This window comes from Coturnix japonica, chromosome 5, assembly GCF_001577835.2.
Source record: "Coturnix japonica isolate 7356 chromosome 5, Coturnix japonica 2.1, whole genome shotgun sequence".
Taxonomy (NCBI): Eukaryota; Metazoa; Chordata; class Aves; order Galliformes; family Phasianidae; genus Coturnix; species Coturnix japonica.
This window is the reverse complement of record NC_029520.1, coordinates 18,294,207-18,312,633: the sequence shown is the minus strand read 5'-3', so window position 1 is coordinate 18,312,633 and position 18,427 is coordinate 18,294,207. Positions and strand designations below refer to the sequence as shown.

At 35.4% G+C, this 18,427-nt stretch overlaps 1 protein-coding gene across 10 annotated transcripts in view; it reads left to right on the top strand.

Annotated features, from left to right (window-relative positions):
- The window catches only part of LRRC4C (leucine rich repeat containing 4C), a 413,560-nt gene that overhangs the window by 315,461 nt on the left and 79,672 nt on the right, over positions 1-18,427 (top strand). For 6 of the 10 annotated variants that reach the window (XM_032444957.1, XM_032444954.1, XM_032444951.1 and 3 more), the window contains 3 exons: positions 9,923-9,998; positions 10,616-10,691; positions 11,143-11,280. The gene's annotated coding sequence lies outside the window, so the exon portion shown is untranslated. Of the gene's footprint in view, positions 1-9,922; positions 9,999-10,615; positions 10,698-11,142; positions 11,281-15,668; positions 17,522-18,427 lie in introns of those variants that run through there. The other 4 variants (XM_015864561.2, XM_032444956.1, XM_032444953.1 and 1 more) reach the window with 3 other exon arrangements.

Here is an 18,427-nt window from a genome sequence, read left to right as displayed (position 1 = left end):
TGATAGTTTTGTGCTGTTTTTGGTGGTGTTCTTATTTTCTTTTTTTAATTATCATAGTAGGTATTAGAGGCTCCTGTTATGGTTTTTAATATGAGACTCAAAAGGCTTGTGCAAATTCTGTCTAGATTGTTTCTATTCAAGTTGTCAGAATGTGACCTGTTGTCATCTCTCTCACTACATAAGCAGATTTTCCTATTCATATCGTATTAATTCATACAAATTTAACGATTGTCCTGCCTCAGTAACTGGACTTGAAAGACAAATATGAGAGATCTCAACTAAGCCAAAACTCACTTCTCAATCATGCCAAGAATGTATATATGAACATGTTTATTCAGCTCTTTGTGACCCAGTGAACTCAAATATATTTTCACAGAATCACAGAATTATCAAGGTTGGAAAAGACCTAGAAGATCATCTAGTCCAACCATTACCAATACTTCCAGGCTAAATCATATTCCTCAGCACCACATCCAAGCATTTCTTGAACACTCCCATGCTTGGTGACTCCACCACCTCCCTGGGCAGTGCATTCCAATGCCTGACTACTCTTTCCGAAAAATAATACTTCCTAATGTCCAGCCTGAATCTCCCCTGACACAGCTTAAAACCATTCCCTCTAGTTCTATCACTGATTTTATTTTAGTTATCATTAATGTATTCTAATATCTATTTTCTAAAGTTTGACAAAACAATTCAGCGGCGGTCTACCATCTGTGCTTTTAATGATGAGTGGCTGACATACGTTTTCATGCATGGATGTGTAGAAACAAAAATTGTATTTTAATGCTCAAATGCTTTGAGCATCAAATAGAGGAAAATACTTTACTTTCAATCCCTTCCATAATTCTGCATATTTCACCTCTTGCTAGAATGTAATGCCGTTTGTTTCCTTGTAAATGTGGAAAATTTCAAATCTTTTTGTTGCATTTCCTTATTGCTTATTAGCTAAATAATAAAACAGGAAGTCTGATGACAAATTCTGCTAAAAATACTGGAGTGATTCCATGAAGCCAACTGCATTTATTGATTATTTAGGTCATCTGGAGTACCTCATAATGGAAGTCCTTCAAACTAAATAATGCAGCTTCAGTTCTTCTATTATTTTCATAAACAATACTGATCATGAAATAAATACTAATGTCTCCATAGTATAAGACATAATATTTCTTAATCATTGCTAGAGGAGAAAAAATGCCTTGAGCAATCCATTTTTTTAGGTGAGTGTAACAACAGAATTTTATGGATAGGCTCTTATTCTGTCATTGGAATAAGCTTGTCCTGAAGTTTCTCTCTGCTGATTTTGTGATTTTCAAGGAGTTGGAGAGTAAAACAAATGCATTCAGAGATGGTAATTTTTCTTTCTGGCGTGTAGAAATGTTACATACTTTATGGAGATTATGGTTCTGTAGCAAGATTTGGTTGTAGTTTTTTTGGCTATTCTTGTCAAGGTACAATAAAGTGAAATCTAAACACATTACTTCTGACAAGGAGCAATATACATACAAGATCAAAAAAGCCTTGAAAGTTAGATGCTTAGGCATTTACTCAGTCTTTCTAAACATGAATAAATGGATTGTGGAAAAACTTCATAATGATGTTTATGTGACATAAGTTGTATATAGAGATTCAGAAAGCACCTAGTTGTGAAAGACTTGAATATTCCTTGCCTATTCAAATGTTTCATATATGCTACTAGTTTATTTGTTACTAATTATTACATTTTAATTAGTAATCTTTACAATAAAAGTAAGTTTTACATAAAAATAGCTTGGATATAGGAGTTATTCAACATGTAGCCTGCTTTTAGCTGTAGGAAATCTTTTTCAACATCTTTGTCAGTGACCTTGATGAAAGGATAGGGAATACCCTCAGCAAGTGATGATGATACAAAGCTGGGAGGAATGAGTGACACACTGGAAGGCTGTGCTACTGATAAGCAAGACCTGGACAAATTGGAGAACTGGGCAGGGAAGAACCTGATGAGATTTCATAAAAATATGTGTAGAGTCTTACAGCTGGGGAGGAATAACCACCTGCATCAGTATAGGTTAGGGGCTGACCTGCTGGAAAAAAGTTCTGTGTAGAACAATTTAGGTGTTCTAGTGGACAACAGGTTGGCCATGAGCCAGCAGCGTGCCCTTGTGGCCAAGAATGTCAATGGTATCCTGAGACGCCTTGAAAAGACTGCAGCCAGCAGGTCAAATGAGGTGATCCTCCCCCTATGTTCTGCTCTGGTGAGGCCACATTTAGACTACTGTGTCCAGTTCTGGGTTCCCCAGCCCAAAAAGACATGAATGTCCTCGAAGGAGTCTGGCAGAGGGCCACAAAGATGATAAAGGTCTTCATTTGAGTGATGTTCAAATTAAGGAGCAAGTAGAGAATCCTAAAAATGGCAAGTTCTTGAACAGATGTTTTTATACTTCAAAATTCTAGTGCTCTTCACTGAAATTATTACTTCCCGTATATTTTGTTTGTTTGTTTGTTTGTATGCATAATTGTATTTAATCTGAATATTTTCCATAGATATCTGTTTTAATAAGAAAAAGATGTGCTGTGAAGATAAGTGAATGTCTCATTGTATGAGGGTTTTGTTTGGACTAAATCTTCTGAAAGTGAATGTACATTTGCAATTAGCTGTGACTCACAGAGCATTAAAACTCTGCAGATTAGTTTAATTATACATAAAAACTGAGAAAATGTAAAACTTAGAATAACTTTTCTAATAGCTTTAGAAAAGCTTTCCACAATTAAAAAATAAAATAAAATACAACCTTCTGTCATGTTAACAGTACCATGTTAGCTAAACCAAGAGAAATCTTTAACATGATTGTTTTAAAGAGTTCATTTGAAGTGAGAGCATATTCTGTGCTGACGAGGTAGTATTGAACCCCAACCAAATTAAGTGATCAATTCCAATAGTTAAAATATATATATGGATTTTTTTAGTAGGAAACTGAAAAATTTCCAAATCCTAGCATACGATGCTAATTCAAGTTTTTGAATATTGAAATTGTGAATATTACTTAAAAAGACTTGTGGTAAAGAAATGAAGTGTAGGTGTGATAAAGGGGAAGTGTGAAATTTGTGGGCTGAGCTAAAAAGTTATTTACTAACAAAAGGAAAAGTGGAAGGAAAGAGAAGGGAAAGGAGAGAAAAAAACAGTCACTGACGATCTACCATGTTGATTGATGCCCAGCTGGTTCCTACGGGAAAGGTGGCTAAACCCCCTAAACACCCTTCCCCCACCCCCTCGCCCCCCTCACCCTTTATGTCTGACCATTAAGTTTTATGGCATGGAATCTCTCTGACTTTGGTTTGAGTGATCTACCTGGTTTTGATCCCTTCTCCTCTTGCGTATTCCTCAATTTGTTCACTGTGGGGGGTTGAAAAGTAGAAGAAATGAAAAATAGAGAATGCCTTGATACCGTGCAAACTGTTCTGCTGTAACTAAAACATTATTGGCGTAGTTTTGAGCACGCATCTGACATACAGCATCATACGAGCTGCTGAAAGGAAAACTAACTCCAGCCTAGCCCGACTTAATACAGTGTTTAATGACAATGATGAAAAAGGTCTAGAAAAGAAGCATTTGAGAGAATGAATAAATAAATAAATGGAGACACTTATCATTGAAAAGAATTGAAGACGTGGAAATACAAGAAAGATAGACGTTTCCTTCATGTGGAAAATTGGTGGAAAGAAGTAATCCTTATTGACAGTGGCAAAGATATGTAGTGGGTTTAGGCTGTAGCAAGTTTTTTTAAAGTTTAATATTGTGTATCACTTTATGATAGAGGGACTGAAATATCAGACTGTATCTATCTATTACTGAAGTCTTTCTGAACAAGCCAGGAAAAATATCTGTCAAAAAGTATGATTGTTGACCTTGTAAGAGAGGTAGAGTAGTATAATAAATAAATAAAAAAAACTTACCTGCTAGATGTCCTCATTTTTTTTGAGTTCAGAATAAGGCAGACAGGTTGTAGAGTCAAGATAGTCTATCTTTGCATTCCAACACTGGAGACTTCTGTATTACTTTCTAATGGTGCATACATATATATTTATACTGCCAATCAAGGTAAAAATCCATCCGTAGTTCTAAAATTGTGAAACAGACTGGTTTGCTCTCTCACTTGGAAATTATTGTATATTTCTGATTTTTATTTTTTTTTTCAGCCTGTCCTCACGATCTCAAAATATACAGAAATTGGAATGATTTTCCCATGGATTGCAACAACAATAATAGGATAAGTTAATTAAACTTGTCACTTAAATTATGGGCTATAACTTTCGATAGGCAAATAAACTGCTTGTCGTTATTTGAGAGCTGATCTATGAAATGAAATACAAGAATGGCACGAAGTCATTCTGAGATAAATATTCTGTTTCATTTGTATATATATGTTTGTTTATTACCAGAGGAAATGAATTATTTTTCTCTTGAGACTTTCTTTATGCAAATTGTTTGAACATGGCCAGTCCAAAAGGATGTGTGCAGATCAGAGGTTTTTTTTTCTGCAGTTCTAGCAACAGGATCCATAAATTTGAAGGCAGACTATTGTTCTGCTCAGGAAGGAAAAAAAAAAAAAAAAGTATATTATATATCCTTACATGTGTTTTTATCCTACTACCATATCTTGTTCATTTGAGTGGCAGCTGAATTGCAAAGTAGTATAGTGAATTAAGTGAACATCAAAATGAAGGTGTTCTTTCCAACAATATGAAGCTCAATTGAGAAGAGACAGATATTGACTTTGTTTTTCTTTGTCAGTCAGAGCAGGAGAAACAACTGTGCAGGAGAAACAACAAAAGGAGCAGAAGACTAATCTCTGCTCCTTTTTCCAGGCTCAGGTGAGCTCGCATAACTGCCATACTTGTGAAACTTCTACATTTCCTGCTGGGAAATTCTAGATAACTTAGGAAAGAAGGAGATATTGTTCTCTTCTAGCCATCTGGTTATTGAGTTTGCCACCATAGCCAGATGACTACTATAAGCCATACTTGGTGTATGTCAGACTTTCCCTTATAGTAAACCTGTAATCATGCAGAGTACAAATTAACTAGACAAGATTCCATGGAAGAATTATGTTGGCTTTACAACTGTAAATGAGCAGGTACGATTTTGACTGAACTTTTCAAGGGACTTGCAAAATCCCGAGGATTGTGTCAGTTTATTTCCTATAGTATTGCTGGGCAGCTTTCATTTGTATTGTATTACTGTGGTAAGGATTGCAGATTTTGTGTTTTGTAGACATACTTACGTGTGTAAATAGTTAATAAGAACTGTGTGTATTCTGGGAACTGTAGTCTTCGTAAATCTCATTCCATATCAACAGAAGAGTATGACTTCATCTATTTTACTCTTATACAATGTGACTTAAAATACAGCGGGGATCTGTAGGAAAATAACTGTACTCCTCTTAACAATGTCACTAATATAATTGTTTTCAATCTATGAATTTGCAGCAAAATCATTGGTACTTGCATTTCTACATTTTGTTTTGTGCTTTCCTAGTAGTTTGAGAATGATTCAAGGATTAATTAATTTTCATATATAATTAAGACAAGGTAATGATGGAAAATGTAAAAATGTATGTGTAGAATGTGTGCTTTATAATTGGAGGTTTTACAAATATTAATTCTTGGAGAAGTTTGTGTGCAACCTTTTTCTACAATAAGGTGCTATTACCTAAAACACATTTGACTTCAGGAACATTTTGTTAGAGTGGTCATTGAAAGCAAAATCAAGAGCTGACTCATACGTTTGCTGAGTTTACCTGGAATAGGAGACACAGAAGTTCATAAATTAATGTAAGACAAAAGTCTGCTTTGAGGTCTTAGAGTGTTCCATAAGTCTGTGGTTGTGTCATACATATACTGGAGAAAAAGGCATACTTAGCTAGAAGTTTATTCTACTGAAATTTATACCAGTGTCATCTTTAATGAAGCCTGTACAGCAAAAGCTCATTGATGAGTCAACATGAAGTAAATGATGCTTTGGGCGTACAATACAGTACACAGTTGCTTTCATAAACAGATAATAAGAAACAATTTGGTCTCCTTTAATTGTGGTTTTATACTCAGTTCTATTTCAGTTTCCTTAATACTATGACAGTGCTGGCAGGCAGCATAGAAAGACTTCAGCAGAAGGAGAAATCTGCTTATCTATCCTTTGGCACAAGATTGATAGTTGTCAGTGAAGGCTTGAATTTGTATACTGATCCCTAATAGGATTTTCTTGTTTTCTGATTAATATTTTTTTTCTCATATGAAATCAGATATATTTTTAGTACCTCATATTTATTTTCTCAGGGTTTATGCTTAAAGCTATATTTGCAGTGAAAACTGTTCTGACTTTGCTTGAAAGGAGCAGACAAAGGTGTGTGTGTGTGTATACAAATGTGTACATATCTGTAAATATAAGTAGGTAAAGGTATAGCAGACAGTGCTGTTGTATAAGAGAATAAATAGTTCAGTTTTTCTAGTGAAAGTGTTTCTAGCAAGCTCATTGCTTAATACTTTCTGGTCAAATAGGAACTGACAATTAATATTTGGAAATGTTAGAAACCTTTAGGAAACATTTGTCTTTTGTCTAATCTTGAGTATTGCAATGGGAATGCACCATGTACAGCCACAGTCTGTCTTACTTTTTTTTTTTTTTTAACTATTTTTCAAGTGTCTTTTGAAATATTTTAATAATATCTTACTAGTTTTATGTTGATATTCTAAATTTTCTTATAACTAAATTTTACTTTCTTTCATTTTATGTGGATTGGTTCTGAAATAATCCAAGATGCAATACACAGAATATAACATGCTTAAATAATATAATTTATCTCTACATAAATTGTGTTGTTGTTCCATTAAAAAAGTGTCCATTTTTGGTTTGTGATTTTTCTTAACTCATTTTGCTAAAAATCATTAAATAACAATTCTGAATATATATATATATAAAACAAACAAACAACCACAACAATCATAGCTATTTCTATTGAGAATGTGAGTGAATAAATGTTCTCTAGTTTTCTGTCCAACATTCATCCTGACTTTTTCATATCACCTTTGCTAGCAGCATCATTGTTCTAATATATTCTCTCCAAATACTCATTGGGTGAGGAGATGGTCAGACTAGGCGGGACATATTTTGTGTTGTTTAGAATTAAATTTCTGATCAAATTAGAACATGAATTCAGGTCCCTTGGTATGATAATCTTTTGTTGACACTCATACAGTTGTTTGCACATTTGGCCTAGTGTATGTTAAGACCACATTCTCAAAGGCTAACAAATGTGGCTGAATAATATTAATAGATCAAACATTGAATTCTAACGCCTTCTCAGAAAACCTTCACAAATATGTCTTCATCTGTAATTTTGTTAGTTGATGGTTATCAATTGGTAGCTTGTGCTTCCAGAACCATTCAACAATAAGATGTGTCTGCACAATCCCTCTCAGTGCTTTTCTCAGTATATGCTTTCCGCCGTGCGTTATGACAGTAAGACTGACACACCATGAAATGAATAATAATGTGTTATAGCTGGAAGTAGTTAGAACTTCCCTCTCACTCCTAGCACCTTGCCTAAGAAACTCTTCTCCTCCTGCACTGTTACATGGCAAAGGGCTTCAGTGTATATACTTGCTCTCCTTTAACAAAAGCAGAAACCCATGCCATTCTAGAGCTTGGAATACAGGTCTTCATTAGTATGATTGCTCTATAGATATCCCATTTAAATGCTTTACAGAATCAAATCCCAAAGGTATGCTTGGGTGTAATATAGAACTAGCCCAGAGCAAGCATTAGTCAGCTTGTTAAAGGTGGAATAAAAATGATGCCAGTACTTAAAGTTTTCTGCAGCAAGGTTTATATCTCAGATATTCTCCGTATATTAGTATTATATTCTGTAAATAAATTTGAAGCTGTGAGTATATTATCTGATGTATTTTCTGTCTGCGCAGAATAACCTGTTACAGGATTTTGGGTTTTTTTTTTTTACTGACCAGCAGGTTTAATAACTGACTCATAATCCTGCCGTGCTCAGCCTCCCACCTAATACTGTCATGACAAGATACTGTTTTTCTTCTATTGAAAGGAAGAAATAAAAATTTAGATTTTTTGAAAATGGAATAGCCACAAATAATTTGGTGTGTTTAAGCTGAAATGAATGGTGTTGACTACCTGAAATATCCCTTAGTCTTATAAATTACACACGGTCTTTACACATTCAGGAGGTGTTGTTTTCTCTTATATTAGAAAACAAACAAATGGTGCTGTTGCTTGAAAGGCTTTTAAAGATGAGGACATATGGAGTTAGGTGATTAATGCACTTAGACAAACTCTGTAAATCCCAAAATATTCCAATCCACTTATTTCAGCAACTGAATGACACTTAAAATCTGTTCTAGTGGCTTTGTTTGTAGAACAGTCAGATTTTGTGATGTTTTGATTTTTTTGAACCTGTATACTTCAGCAAATGAGAAGTTTATATCAGCAAATTTCAGATATCTGCAAATTTCAGCAAGCTCCAGTCTTTTTCTATAAAGCATTAACTTAACTGGAAACATGACATTCTGCCTGTAAACTACAAAACTTTTAGTCTAACATAGTCTCAAAACAGTCTGCATCTACCTCTCGTTGTAGTGTATTAATTTATAGATCTTGTAAGCACATACATTGTGATAACTAGAGATAATGTAGTTTTAGAATAAATAAATCAGAAATTATTGCTATATTTTAAAAGTCACGGATGTTTGAAAAACTCTTTTATGACAATATCCACTCCTGTATTGTTTGGGACTATTAAAAAAAACACCAAATCTAAACAAGGTTGAGTATAGTCTAATAATATTTAAGTCTTACTGTGTGTCATTTAATAACTATTTGATTTCTTAAGTGAAAGCTAAGGAGAAGTACTTGTGTAAAAATAGTCACTTTGGAATCAGTTACTTATTGCTACTTTTTTCTTTTTTCTTTTTCCTTTTTTTCCTATAAATGATATAACTTGAGGAGGGAGGGGGCAAAATATAAAAATTAAGAACAAAAAACAAAAACAGGCAACAAATCCTTGTTTCTACAAAACATCAAATTAGGAGTAGTTTCATGTTATCAGTACTTCCGTTTTAAAATTAGATTTCATATAATATTAATCTAAGGCTATTTCTGAGAAATGCTTTTAATACAAAACTAAAACAACTTTTTACCCTTCTTTTTGGTAGTGCTTGCATTACATTTGTACTTTTGGACCTAAATATCTCTTTTTTCTGGAAATTTCTGGAATAGGAATTCTAGCTAAGTGAGCTTTATGTACTTTAGAACCACAGATGGTTAAGTCTTGTTTCTGTGAATGTGCTTTTCACACAGAATTACTGAATAGCTTTTCCAAAACTCATAATTAATTTTAGCTGTCTCCTCTTTCGAGAACCCATTTTAAATGGATCAGGATTAACAAAGTGAGCTTTTGAGAGTAAGTTTCACCTGAAATATTTTTAATGAAATACCCCGTCCCTTGTCCTCCCAATTTGCACTGAATGTACTTGTATATAATCTTGGTAAAATTTGAGACCTACACCCTAGTATCTTGGTTTTATTGGTGTTACCTGGAGTTATTGCCCAAAGCCTGTAGTACCTAAAACTTTGACATCAATACTGCTTCACTTATCTTAAAAAACAGTGTGTGTGTGTGGTTTTTTTTCATAATGTTGGGATAGTTTACAGTTACATATGTAAAGGAAAGTAATGCAAGTAATATTGTTAGGAAATGCATAAGCAGGGGGAAAAATAATAGGGGAGAAAAAGAAGACTATTGTGATAGTTTTCATTAAAAGCAAACATTTTTACATCACTATTATATTTTTTTTTTTCCCCAAACAATCCTACAGCAATCCTGTACAGCTCCTTAAAGTAACCTTTCATTTCTTGCAGAATTTTTACCTTCTTCATCAGCAGAAATCCCAGTGGCAAACACATAGATCCTGAAGATCAGATTTGATTCAGTAAGGTAGGTTTCAGTTTAAAAATTCACCATACACATTGGGAAAGAATGTTGGAGAGATTTCATAGGAAAACTGAGTCTGAAATATCACTAACAGACAAAAACATTACATACATGCTTTAAATAATCATTATTTTTATAATCATTTTCACCAGTCATGACAGAATTTCTTAAATTCTTATCAACATTTCTGTAATACATTCAGTAAATCATTAGAAATGTTTTCAAACACAACTTTCCTTAGGATTTCTTATGGAATCCTATCCTAAGGGGAAAATATATGTAATAAACCTGTTTCCTCTTACTGCCTCCATAACATGTTTATATATTCCCCTTGTAATGGTTTCAGTACTTAAGTGCAAATCTATTCTTTTTCACTTCTTAATGATGCATTCTTTATGGAAGTGATGCTGCAGTGGACTAGACAGACCATTGCTCTGTTCTAGTGTAGCAGTAATCAGGTAAATTCCAAACTCGATGGTCTTTAAGGTTTCTACCAACCTAAGCCATTTTATGATTATGTGATTCTGTAATTATTATGATTTTTAATCCACTTACTTACACTAATGCTGAAAGATCATCAGGTATTTCAGGTTTCATTTGTTCTTTAAAACAACATACAGCATCCACAGGAATTAATGGGAATGTGGAGATAGAATTGAGAGCTGAAGACTGTCTGAGAAAATTCGGAAAACCCAGGTGAAAGTTGGTGGTTTCTTTTTGTTTTGTTTTGTTTTACCAACTTATACCATATTTCAGAGCACTTATGAGCATAAATATGGTGCTTACTGCCTTCATTCACTGCTAGGTCCAAAAATTTTCTTTCACTTTTTAATGTGTCCAATTTCAGTCAGCATCTGACAAAGTACATTTCTATCATACCGCATTCAGAAATATTCAGATATGGATTGCTGCAATACTGAAAAGAACGATAATTATTTTTTAATGGGTTTTTGTGTTTTGCTTGTTTCTTTTCTACTGCTACATTTTTTTCTCAATTTGCTTTGCATGTTATGGTGCACATCATATGTTGATCTGGTGTTATATATCATGCACTCAGGCTGTGGAACTCCTATTGGAGTTCCAATAGTGTGGAACACTATTCCAAGTCCTTTTAACACATTCAGTAAATATAATTTCCATTTTACAGGTAGAGTGACAGGTGTACAAGAAATGGAATAATCTAACCTGAGAGTGTGCAAGCATTCTGGAAATACAAAACCTAAGGATTCTGTCTATGTGGTTTTTTGTATTCTCACCAGTGGCCACAGTCCTCCAAGGATTGATGGTAAGAAAATAGGTTATTATGCACACTATGGTTTACATAGTAGAGTTAAGCAGAAAATACGTTATAAGAAAAGTGTAGCAGAGTTAAATGATAATTTGACATCTCGTTCTGATTTGTCTTATGATTACAAATTATATCCAGATGTAGTGCGTAGAGGAAACTGAAGATATTTAGTTCGAATAAATTTATTTATAAAGTTATAAGTACTGGAAAACAGACGCTGAAGAGTTATCTTACTGCAGTAATTATTAGTAACATTTAGAAATGTGTGTTTCTGTGTTAAATTTTCCTTGTCTGGGTGGTCTTTTCTGAAGCTCTTTTCCCCAGACTAAAATTTCACTTTGAATTTAAGCTAAACATGAGCATGGGGCAGAACAGTTTGCTGCTGTGTTTCTGTTAATTATGTTTTTGAGGCCTACATAGTTAAGGTTTTATTTTCAATAAATGCAAATTGTGTTTTCCAGTCACAGTAACCCCACAGTAGAAGAAATTAAAGTGTTGACATATTCATCTTAATATCACAATATCTTGGTATTTAAAATTCATCGAAGCAAAAATTGCTCTCACTGTGTATAGATACTACTTCCAGAGTGATGTATCATTTGTGTCCATGACTAGTTGTCTATATTAAATTTTACAGTTAAAAAAGTAACAGTAAGCTATATGTGTTTTTCATTTTATTGAGAAAATGAGGTATTAGATGGGACATGACAATAAAATGAAAGACCATGCTCAATTGTCATTTACAGTTGCATTTATAATTTAAATCAAACAGGTTATGCTTCCCTGTGAATTTACAGTTTCATGTCAGTGGCACTTTGTCCTGGGGAAGAAATAGTTTGCCTGTAATTGAATTCTATGCCTGGAATTAAAGCTATAGGAAAATATCTGGATTTTCAGGGCTGTGTTAGAGGGAAGTGTTTCCTTGTGTTCAGACAAAACATCTGTTTTTCAGTTTGTACCTGTTGCTTCTTGTTCTGTCATTGGGCCCTAGAGCCACAAAAGAGCCTGGCTCTGTCCTCCTTGCACTCTCCCTATAGGTATACTTTGATGAGGTTTCCTCTGAGCCTTCTCTTCATCATATCTTTCAACTTTTCCACTAAGAAGACATTCTCTAGTCTCTTCGTCTTTGTGGCTCTTTGCTACTCTCATGCACTGGGCAGCCCAAAACTGGATGCAGTACTCCAGATGTGGCCTTATCACTGCTGAATAGAGGGGAACCCGCTGGTAGCACTTTGCCTAACACAGATCAGGATACCATTAGCCTTCTTTACAGCAGTGACATGCTGCTCACTCATGCTTAGCTTGGTTAATTGGTTAGCTGCTGTAATGAAAACACTGACAATAAAGCATAAAACAGAAAATCTAGGAATTCTTTCTATAGAGCATGATGCTTTTTAGTGATGAGTTGTTAACTTTGAAGATGTTCTTAATTTTTTTTTTGGTAGAAGTAATTATAGTGTTCCATTAACCCAACTGGACAATTAAGTTTCTTTCAAATTTACACAACAGAAAACAACATTCAGTTCTATCTTCACCAGAAATAATAGATACTATGATATTATGAAGAGGTGGGCTTATTGAAAAATCAGTTGAACTTCCTGTGTGCTAAAAGCACATGCTGTGGTCCTACCCTAGTACTGCTCACCACACCGTTCCTGATACAAGTTTTTCATTGTTATATAACTGATATTATTTTTTTTTCTATACCAAAACAATTGAACAATTATAAAATCTCATACTCATGTAAATATGTACCATGAGCTTAAACTATATTACCAAAATCACATTCTCTCTGTGACATAACTTATGAGGCTTTCAGCATCTATTGAACCACTTAATTAGTGAGCTAAACCATAGATCTCCACAGATAAAAATATGTTTGTCAGCATCTTCTGTTCTCCTTTGTAAGCAGTGGGCTGAAAGGTGATTGAAGTACTATCTCCACATGCAAGTAGCTTTTTGTCAGCAATGTTTAATAAAATATAAATCATAGTATGTTCTACAACCCCATTTATGATAACTTCATATTTATTGAAATGAAGGCAGGACTGTCAGAATTTGGAAACTGCTTTTCTCTTAACTTTATATAAGCATAATGATCTGGTTTCACACATTTCCTTGAATTTTGTTTATTCTTATTCAGTTTTAAGGTTTTTCATCTCCATTATTTGAAAGCTACACTTCACTTTTCTTAGACTTCAGTCATGTTTCTCATTCACCAAATGACTGACAATTCTGTATCCAGTCTTTTTGTGTTAGTTACTTTCAGTACTATACACAGTCAGAAATTCTGTTCTTTAACTCTTATCACTTATCAATAAGGAATTGTTACGACAATTGGTCACTGTCCATGTTTGTTGTGTGAACATTTGCCAGTACATACATTTGAGATTTCACACCATACTAAGGATCAGACAAGCTTACTCCATTAGCTAAAAAACAGTCCAAGTTTTCTTGCCAATCTGTGCTTATCTTCTTTTTTTTATTCTTTCGCTGTTTTGGTTTTTGATACATGATGATCTTGGTCTAGAAGAAGAGCCAGCACCTACTCTGTGTGACTGGAATTTTGTACCATAGTGTCCAGGGCAGTTCCCAGGCTGGGTAAGACCAGATAACAGTTGCTTTTCTTAACACTCACCTTCCACTAAAATTCTAACACCTCCTCCCCTCCCCCCCGTTTAAAACACCCAAAAGAAAAAGAGTCATTTGTAGGCCCAAAATACATCAGCAGCATCAATGAATCAGACAGGAATGAAATAAGCTCAATATCTGAGAAAAAAGATTGTTAGTTGTCAGCAACTTTATCTCATATCATGCTCACAGTCTTCTCCAAAATTCCCAAAGTCTTTTTTCAGTTTACTTGAAAGTAGATTTTAGAGATTTTATATGGAATATTTATTATAGTTACACAGCCTTTCACTCATGGTAGGGAATCTGTTGTTGCTGTTGATGTCAGTGACAGTAAGATCAGATGCTAAATGGTATTACAGTGGTTAAAGACTTGGTTTCATTTCCTTGTATCATAGAACTTTCTCACTAGAAAGTCCACTGAGTCAGGAGAATAAATCTGAAAGTCAATGTTAATGATTCAGTAAGTGTTATTTACTGAATTCAGTTTATGGGTTTTAAATTCTACAGAAACTTTATGATATGACATATAAGTTAAAATTTCATTTTCTTTTATTTTCAAGTATGCCAGTTTCACACCATAGATTGCAGAATGAGTAAGGATATCAAACATAATTTGACTTCTTGAGAGAGGATTCAGAAAGTTAGCTGTATCATTATGTGCATGGAATAACTCTGAGTTACTGCTTAATATATGAAGTGTGCTATAATTACCATGAAAGCATCTGACTAATTCTTTTTTGGGGGTTGTGTGGAGGAGTTTGATCTATAAATAATTTCTTTCTAATTTTGAGAGAAATACTGGCACATACATCATCCATATTCTGTTTCCTTTGATCCTGCAGAGGATCTAACTTTATACATGCAAGTTTTCTGTAAAAATTATTTGGAATTGAGATCCCTGTAAATATAAACCCAATTCCAAGCATTTATGTAAACATACTTAAGTACTAGAAACGTCTCTTGGTTGAATGACAGCAAACATCTCAGCACCTTAGGAGCCTGGATTAATGACTTAGTTTAGAAAACTCAAAAACCTTGGTTAGAAGTCATGGTAATCAAGCTGCTGCAGATTTGCTAGGTGAGCCTAGGCATTGTGCTGTTGTGTCCCTGGCACTTAACGAGCTGGAGCAGTTGGACCCACAAACTTTGAGGCACTTTGTAGGGCTTTTGGCATGGAGCATCTGCCAAAAAGGAGTTTTAGGAAACTTTTATATACAAGTTTTAAACAAGTATTTATTTCTGTAATGAGAAAAATTGTTTTGTCTCTAAATACAAGTGATTTTTACTGTTTGTTTGTTTGTTTTCTTTTTTTTTTCTTCTCTTTTCTTTTTTTCTTTCTTTCTTTTTTTTTTTTTTTTTCAAAACTAACTTTATATTTCATTTCATTTTACTGTCATTTCACTATCTCTGTGGCTAGGCTGGTACCTGTGAATAGTGGTTGATCTGTCAGAATCAGGCAGGCTTTTAAGAAAATGAGTTTTGACATTCCGTTCCTTAAGATGATCCCTTGCGTTTCAATTACTGCTTTCTGACTTCGAGGTTTCTTAAGGTAACTCGGAGCTTGTTCCCACACTGTCAACCAGGTGGCAGCAGTGCCACGTCAGAACAGCTCCAGTACCCTTTCCCTGACATCAAGTGTTAATGCAATTGACCAATCAGTGCTAAGATGATGGGAGGTAATTGGGTAATTGTATTTTACTGATCACAAGCAGAGAAAAGAAGGGGAAGGGGGGAGGGAGAAAAAAAAAGAAAAAAAAAAAGGAGAAAGAGAACGGAAGGGGGGAAGGAGGAGTATAGCGAGGAAGACTGGCCCTGGGACATTTGCAAATCCTAGGGTGCCAGTGAAAGGTGGGGAGTCAGACAAAGCCAGAGCAACAGAAAAGCGGATCTACTCCCTGCAGCAACAACGGGAGCTGTCTGGAACTGGATATATACATAGATGCGTACGTACATGCACACACAGGAAGAATTCAAGCTGAAGCTAATGGGAGGGAGAAAGGGTTTGGGCTGTGCAAAAAGCTATGCGTTTCAGTCATGAGACTGAAAACTGAAAGAAGAGGCTGTGCTCCCGGGAATGTGTCATCTTGGAAGGGAGGGAGGCAGGAAGGAAGGAAGAAAAGGGGAAAGATAACTGCCGTGTGGAAGACGATGGGATTCTAACTCACTGCTCTGCAGAAGGGAAATCCAACTTGTAGATCTGAAATACACCAGGCAGAGATTGCAAATGTGATCGGAGCTGCATTGAAACAGAGAGAAAAAAAGGGAGGCAGAAGCCGGAGAGCTTTTATCCTTCTCCCCTCTCTCTTTCCCTCTCTCCTCAAAGAAGAAATAGAAGTTTATCCGTCTTGGTGCTGCTGGATCGTTATAGCTGCTGGACAAAAGATGGAGAGGGAGCTGAAATGAAAAGCAAAGGGAAACCAGTGCTTGCAAAACTAACGGCTAAGAAGACAAATCACGCCTCCCCAGGCTTCTTTTGTGCCCCATTGGGGGAGTTTTAACATCAGAAAGATTTTGAGAAGTGCGGGGAGCAAAGGGGAGAGTGGGCGTTTAAAACACCCATCCTGAGTGTTTAAAAAATAACAAGGGGATGGATTTATTCTTGACAGCTGGTGGGAACCTTGAATTTTTCTCTACTCCCTCCCTCCTTCATTCCATTTAATGTGAGATTATGAAAATGCAGAGGAGTTGGAGAAAAGGCAAAAGGATATAATGTGGAGTCTGAAGCGAGGAAGAGAGTGCTGATGCTGTGGATTGCTGGCTTCTTGCTGAAATCAAAAATCCAATTGCGCACTGGGTTGTGATTGGAAATCTAATCAGATCTTTGGAGAGAAGGGAGAGACACTAAAAGTTATTGTATTGACATATAGAAATAAAAATTTAAATGCAAATGGAGATTTTATCCTAAAGGAGTGTGGAGGACAGGGAAAAAGAAGAATGGGAATCCCCATTCTAATGTGGAGACACACGGATTGGATAATTGATAGTGCAGCAAAGAAGGGGGAAGAAGAAAATTGCCTGGCAAGACCTGGATCTTAACAGTCACAACAAAATTGCATTAAAAGAATAAAGATGGAGGGCTGCTTAATCAGAAATACAGCTCTTTCTGCTCCCCAGAGAAAAAACAAATAGTGAGCAATGGAGAGCAGAGAAGCTAGAGTGGCAGAAAATTGCAGAAAAAGGGAGGTAGGCAAAGGATCCACTGTGGAATGAAAAGTTTCAGAAAGGAGAAAGACCATTCATCCTCTGCAATAATTTTTCTTTTTTTTTTTCTTGGTGTTTTAAACCCCTCTTCTCCAGTGAAGCAAACATCATTGTTATCACTACAGCATTTTTAAGCAGAAAAGTTGAACACAGCAGAGAAAATAAAGGACAGAGAAAAAAAAAGCAAAATTGCTGGAGGGAGAGAGCTCAGCAGTGTTGGGTTGGATTGGTACCTGTATGGACTGAAATTTCTTGGAAATTGCAGTTGGATATCTTTTATTTTTGTTTCCTTACTTGTTTTTAATTTTGGTTTGGTTGCTGAAATGAAATAGTTTTTATAACCCCTCCCCCACCCTGGTTTTTCATAACCACTTGGATTTCCAGCTGGATAGTCTTTGAGGATATAGTAAGTACACTTTCCATTTTATTATTCTCTTATCTTGTACAGGGAAAAAAAAAAAAAAAAAGGAAAAAAAAAAAAGCCTCATTTCCTCTTTTGCTTTTACCTCTTTCTTTGCTCTGTTCCCCAACCTGACTATAGAAGCCAGTTGAATTTTGGTAATGGCAGGGGAGGAGGTTGGGGGGAGAACTGGCATTGGAAAGGGAGAAGAGGAAGAATGAGAGCAGAACTGAAATCTTACAGTAGCTCAGATATTCCTGTTAGTAAAACTCCAGCTTTGATAGTGTGTTGCAGATACTTGTCGGTGTGGCTTTATGACATTTGTAAATGTTTACTAGCAAAGGAATCTTTTGAGAATGCCCCTGCAGTGAGTGATGGGTGCTGTCCAATTGCCCAATCTGTTAAAAACAAAAACAACAACAAAAAAGGAAACAACCAGATGCAAGCTGCATATAATTGGATGCGCAGAGGAGGTTTATTTATTTATTTACTTATTTAGTAAATGTTTAAAATAAACTTCAGTGCTGGCATCCACTCTGACATTGCAGATCAATATGGTGTATAAACAGGAAAATTTTATAATCAAGCAGGGAGGTGAAGGATGGCTTTTGGCAGGAGCAGGGGTGTGTAGGGCAAGGGGGTGGTACAGGGAGTGGTAATGGTTTTTGAGGAGGCAGCTCTGAGAGAAATGGAATATCTTACACTCCATTGCTGAGAACAAATAATAACAGGAGAGAGAGGGCATTCTTCTGTTGCAGGGGAGTTTAGAGAATGGCTGTATTAGCCACTCATGCCCTCCAGATCTCCTAGGAAATTCTTTGCAGTTTTGTGGTGAATCCTCCAGACTCCCCTAGGACTATCCTGACAGTTGAAAAAGATTTACTTTGATTGATATGCAGTGAGAGAATGCAG